The following is a 7,058-nucleotide window of genomic DNA, read 5'->3' as shown; positions in this document are numbered from 1 at the left end:
GGGAATAAATGAGCCCCCATGGCGGTTCAGACCCAAAATCCTGGTAACACGTAGAACGTTCTTGAACCGGCACAGGAAAACTCGGGACCTTCTAGGCCCCGTAATGGATGGCAGCCACCATCACCCATAAGGCACCCACCATCGCCGATAAGATATCCCTCACCGCCTCGGAGAAACACACAACCGATGCAGGGTGATAAGGAAAGGCGAGCTGGGCAGAAACATGGGAATGGGGAGACTGCTAGAGAACGTAGAGGCGCTCATCCTACGAGAAGCCAAATGTCTTGGTCTCACACTATTGAGACGAGACAACCAGAAAGGAACCCATCTCGAAACAACCGCGCAGCGAGCCTTACCAGCGAAGGCTCAGGAGACACCAGGTCGGTTAGTATGTATGACCGGGGATGCAGAAATATTGGGAATCGAAGGGATCACCCATATTTACGGGAACACTTGAACCAGAATCGGGGTAATGATAACCCCTCAAACCCAGACCTGAGGAATCACCTAAATGGGCGCAAGGATCCCATGCGGAGGCGCGAAGCTGGAATTGTGATCAATGATAACCAATTTCAGGTCAGACCCCCCGTGGACCCAGTCCAAGAAAGGATTGATCAACTGGAAAGAGCGTTCAGGCTCTTACAAAATGAACGAGGTCGGGATCAGGACGAAGAGTTTGACGAGGAACTTGAACCCTTCGCCCCCCATATTTCCAGCACCCCGTTTCCTCAAGGATTTCAGATTCCTCATGTCCCACCGTTTGATGGGAATTCCGATCCATACAGTCACTTAAGTACGTTTAATACCATTATGAGAGCGAGTAATGTGGGATACGAGCTCAGATGCATGCTGTTTTCGGCTTCGCTCACAGGACCAGCAAAAAACTAGTTCAAAAAATATAAGAGGCCTTCAATTGCTTATTAGGATCAATTATCTAAAGACTTCAAGAAGCAATTCAGAGCCATGATTGGAATAAGGCTCGAGGCGTCTGCCTTGACCAATGTTCGACAACAGCCGAACGAAACATTGAAAAGTTACCTCACAAGGTTCAATTTGGAAGTCGCCCGAGCTCGAGACGTAGATGACAGTGGTCATCTGATGGCTGTCCGAGCTGGGGTAATGCCTGGAAGCCCTCTCTGGGAAGACATGCAGAGAAAGCCTGTGAGGTCCTTAACCGAGTTCAATCGACGAGCTCAGAGGTTTGTCAATGTAGAGGAGGCAAGGTCAGCACTGAATATGGCCTCCCAGCCCATAACTACAACGACAAACATAAACTTTGCCTCGACCACGGCAGGCCCATCGGCCTCGAAGCCCTCTGCAGACAACCCTTCCAAAAGAAAGAAGACTGAAGGGAGTAACCCCGAGGCAGAAGGGGGAAAGAAGAAGAAAAAGGAAAGATATTTCTCCGTATACAAAGTGTATACCGAGCTGAATGAGTCTCGGGAGAATATCTACCTGGCTAATGAAAACCAGGTCCCTTTCAGGCGTCCGGACCCCATGAGGAACCAGAAAGCAAAGAGAGATTCTAGTAAATACTACAGATTCCATAGGGATATCGGACATACAACCGATGAATGCAGGAAACTAAAAGACGAGATAGAAGGCCTAATCTCAAGAGGATATTTCAAGCAATATGTAAGAAATCAAAATCCCAATCAGGCTTCCACCAGTCAGAGGGTAGCTGCACCACCGCCTGCCCAAAACAATAACTCTCGAGCAAGGGAAGACAAGAGACCCCCTCTGATTGATGGAGAAGATGTCGTAACCATCTCGGGGGGACATCATCTCGCAGGATCGGGCAGGAATGCCCAAAAAAGATACGTGAATGAGCTAAAAACTGGTGACGGGTCCCCTTACGAACCTGAACCCAGGGCTCCGAAACACCAGAGGGTTGAATCTTAACATATAACTTTTACTGAGGATGACGCATCTCATGTGCAGTTTCCTCACAACGACCCGCTGGTCATCACCCTTCAGCTAGCGAATAAGAGAGTTCACCAAGTCCTGATAGATAACGGGAGCTCAGTGAATATCCTCTATAAGGCCACCTTAGAAAAGATGGGACTCGTGCTTCGTGACCTAAAGGCCTGCGCAACGACATTGTACGACTTTTCAAGAGAAGGGATTGCCTGTATGGGATCCATTGAACTCCCCGTGACCTTGGGAGACTTTCTGGTCTCAACAACCAAGATGATGGAATTCGTAGTAATGGATCTACCATCGGCCTACAACGTGCTGCTTGGGAGACCCACCCTAGTAGGGCTGGGGGCAGTTTCGTCTGTGAGGCACTTGGCCATCAAGTTCCCGACTTCTAGTGGCATGGGACACTGAAGGGAGACCAGCTAGCAGGGAGGGAATGCTATAGCATTTCCATTAGAGGAAAGAAATAGAAAAGCGCACAAACCCTTGTCATAGTTCAGATTAAGGACGGAACAGTCTTCGAGATAGACGAAGAAATTGATCCGAGAATAGAGGAAATAACTGACCTCGAGCCATTAGAAGAGCTCGAAGAGGTCAGGCTCGAAGAAGTAGACCCCTCGAAGACAGTGAAGGTAGGTAAAAACCTTCCAGAAGAAACAAAATAGCAGTTAATTTGCTTTTTGAAAAAGAACCAAAATGTTTTCGCATGGTCACATTCAGATATGGTGGGGATAAATCCGAATGTGGTAAGCCACACTCTAAATATTGACAAAAGCTTTCCCCCGAAGCAACAAAAGCGAAGACTCATGGATGACGATAGGAAGAAGGCCTTAAAAGAAGAGGTCGATAGGTTGAAGGCTAACCGATTCATTCGAGATGCCTTTTACCCCGATTGGGTTGCCAATCCAGTGCTAGTCCCGAAGCCTAACGGGACATGGCAGACCTGTATTGATTACTCCGGCCTCAATAAGGCCTGTCCAAAGGATTGCTTCCCCCTACCTCGAATCGACCAGCTCGTAGATGCCACAGCTGGGCATGGACTTATGTCATTCATGGATGCTTATTCTGGATATAACCAGATCGCCATGCATGCCCCAGACCAAGAGCATATGAGTTTCGTGACAGACATAGGACTGTACTACTACAATGTCATGCCATTCGGACTGAAGAATGCTAGAGCCACTTACCAACGACTCGTAAACATGATGTTCTCCGAGCAGATAGGTAATAACATGGAAGTTTATGTTGATGATATGTTGGTTAAATCTAAACATAACAGTAACCATGTGGACGACCTTGAAGAATGCTTTGCCGTGTTACAGGGATATGATATGAAACTCAACCCCTAGAAGTGCTCTTTTGGAGTATCGTCAGGAAAATTCCTAGGCTTCATTGTAAACGCCCGGGGAATAGAAGGTAACCCGGACAAGATCCAGGCTTTAATTGATATGCCCTCACCTTGAAAGCATAAGGATGTCCAAAGTTTGACTGGGCGGATGGCGGCACTAAGTAGGTTTATCTCAAAATCTACAGATTGCTGTCTTCCATTTTTCAACCTTTTGAGGGGAGGCAAAAAATTCGAGTGGACAGAAGAATGCGACTTAGCTTTCCAAGAGCACAAGAAGCACCTCGCGGAGCCTCCCATCTTGTCAAAACCCATCACGGGGGAAATTTTGTACCTATATCTAGCTACAATCGAGCACGCCATTAGCGATGTGCTCGTCCGAGAAGAACAAAAGGTGCAGAAGCCTATTTACTATGCCAGCAAAAGGTTACTGGGGGCAGAATCGAGATATCCCTTAATGGAGAAGCTGACTCTCAGCCTAATTCACTCATCTCGAAAGCTCCAACCCTATTTCCAAGCGCATCCCATTCATGTGTTGACTGATCAGCCACTAAGACAAGTCTTGTCCAAGCCAGAAGCCTCGGGCCGATTATTAAAATGGGTCGTCGAACTCAGACAACCATAAGAGGACATGACCTAGCAGACTTCATAGTGGAATGCACCGGAAGAACCAACGACGAAGTTATAATCCCAGCCTGTGAGCTGTGGAAACTTTACGTTGACGGGTCTTCCAATGAAAATGGGTTGGGGGCAGGAATAATATTGATCACCCCAGTCGGAAGGCGATTTCACTCCGCTCTGATATTTGACTTTGAAGTGTCAAACAACGAGGCTGAATACGAAGCTGTATTGGTAGGACTTCAAATAGCCAAGGAGCTCAAGGCTAAGGCGGTACATTGCTACAGTGACTCCTAGTTGGTGGTCAACCAAATCTTAGGGGAATACCAGGCTCGCAGGATGAGAATGGCTGCATATTTAGAAAAAGAAAAGGTAGCCCTCGAGCAATTCGAATTTTACACGATAGAACAAGTTCCCTGAGAGCAAAATTTGAATGCAGACGCCTTAGCCAGGCTCGCCACGACCACCGAGGTCGATGAACTAAATGTCGTACCAATCGAACATCTATTGACACCCAGTATAACCGAGCCTAAACAGGAAGATGTGGGCATGATAAATTCTGAGCCAACCTGGATGACCCCAATAATTAGGTATCTTGAGACCGACATTCTCCCAGAAGAACGGACCAAGGCTCGAAGATTGATGTATCAGATCCCCAGGTACACCGTTGTGGAGGGAAGGCTATATACAAGAGGATACTCTATGCCACTACTCCGATGTGTGACTCCACCTAAGGCTAAGAAGATCATGGAATAAATTCATGAAGGATTTTGTGGAGACCACACTGGGGGGCATAACTTATCCAAGAAAATCATACGCCAAGGATACTTCTAGCCTACTATCAAAGCATATTCATTTGATTACGTCAAGAAATGCGACAAGTGTCAGTGATTCGCCACAATTCCTCGAGCTCCACCCTCCGAACTAACTATGATGACCTCCCCATGGCCATTTGCAGTCTGGGGAATCGACCTCATAGGCTCGCTACCAACTGGCAAAGGCAGAGTCAAATACGTAGTAGTAGCAATAGATTACTTTACGAAGTGGACCGATGCTGGGCCTCTAGGGACAATTACCTCGAAAAAAGTCTTGGACTTTGTGGTAAAGAACACCATATGCTGATATGGGGTGCCAAGGAAGATTGTATCTGATAACGGTACTCAATTCGATAGCGATTTTTTTACCAACTTTTGTGAGAAAAACGGGATAATAAAGAGCTTCTCCTCTGTGGCCCATTCCCAAGCGAATGGACAGGTCGAAGCTGTAAACAAAACTCTAAAAAGTTTTCTGAAGAAAAAGTTGGAAGAAGCAAAAGGGAAATGGCCCGAAGAATTGCCCCAAGTTTTGTGGGCATATCGAACCACAGCTCGTACTTCAACGGGACATTCCCCCTTTTCTCTGGCATATGGATGCGAGGCTATGCTGCCAATCGAGGTCGAAATACCCACAATTCGTGCCCACGCTTATGACCAAGCCTCGAACCAATCCCAGCTCGAAGTAAGTCTGGACCTGATTGAAGAAAGAAGGGACGAAGCTCAGCTAAAAAGTGTTGTATACCAACAGCGAGCTACCTGGTATTTCAACAAAAGAGTTCGAGATAGAAAATTCGGTGTGGGTGATTTGGAGCTGAGGCGTGTGTTCTTGGAAACACAGGATCCAGCTGTTGGCGTGTTCGGGCCTAATTGGGAAGGACCTTATCAGATCGAATCAGTCATCCGACCTGGTGTGTACAAGTTGGCTAGATTGAATGGGAGTTTGGTACCACGAGCATGGAATGGCAAACATCTACGACCTTACTATCAATAGTGCAGGAATGATGTCACTTGAAACCATACTTGTTTATCTGTACTATGTTCCTATTAATAAATAAAGTTCAATTTCGTTTCAATATGCTGTATTTTTTTTTTTGCAAACTCTCTCTTAATTTAATAACCTATGGTCACACTCATAGGATATTAAGGGGGCATTAGTGGTACATATACCATCATCTTGAAAAAATGAAATAGCATATAAAGTATTTGGATTACAACCAAATACGCGAGCTAAGATAGTTTGGAGATAACCAAATTATTAAAAATAAAGTATTTGGATATAACAAAATATGCGAGCTAAGATAGTTTGGAGATAACCAAATTATTAAAAATAAAGTATTTGGATATAACCAAATATGTGAGATAACATAGTTTGGAGACAACCAAATTATTAAAAATAAAATGCTTGGACATAGCCAAATTATGGAAAAATAAGTGTTTGGATGTAACCAAATACGGGAATATAAGTGTATGGATTACAAACCAAACACGACCTGAATAGGTTTGGAACGAACCAGCTAAAGCTAATCGACAGTAAGTTGGAATATAACCTACTTCAAGCTAAGTTGAGATCGAGGCTGAAATATCATGCAAAAATATAGTTTCAACCTCATAACTTTGGGGAGCTACCCAAGGACGAGGAAAAGTAACTAAAAAAGCAAGATATAACTAAACTACTTACGTTACACGCCATAGAAGTACCTTCGGGTGCATGGTAAAAGTAATTTTCGACCTTGACAAATAACGAGATTGGATACGGATATATCGTGCAAACTATGCATGAATGCATTGAAGCTCAAGCCTAAAAATCCACCGCATGTTTGTATGAATAAACAGACATAAGGACACTTTAATATAAAATGCGTGAAATATTTCGACCTAAGAAATGTAAAGCAAATATATTAAAGTAAAGCCAAATATGGTATCATAAATATCATAAGAAAATAGCTCTTTCATGAGCTACAAATTGTCTTAGCCCTAAGGGCATAAAAAGCAGAAGATAAAAAAAAGAACTATTACAATTTTTTTTAAAGGGACGTAGCCCTAGGTAGAGATTTAGGAAGGAGGAGCATCCTCCTTGGCCTTCTCAGCATCCTCCTTAGCTCTCTCTACCTCCTCCTCCTCATTGAGCCGAGCTTGCCACTTGGCCACTAGATCTGCCTCGAAAGAGCCTAAGAAGCTAGTATCGAGATCGGCATTACTGGCCCAGATCCTATACATGGCAAGGTCGACCGCTCGATCCTTCTTCTCCTTAAACTCTGCAAGGAGGCAGGCCTTTTCGCCCTCCATGATCTCAAAAGTGGCAGCCTTCTCCTCCTCAAGCTTGGCATTGATCATTTCAAGCTCTGCGACCCGGGCGTTCA

Source organism: Humulus lupulus, chromosome 1 (genome assembly GCF_963169125.1).
Source record: "Humulus lupulus chromosome 1, drHumLupu1.1, whole genome shotgun sequence".
Lineage (NCBI taxonomy): Eukaryota > Viridiplantae > Streptophyta > Magnoliopsida > Rosales > Cannabaceae > Humulus > Humulus lupulus.
The sequence above is the reverse complement of the archived record's forward strand: the minus strand, read 5'-3'. Positions refer to the sequence as shown.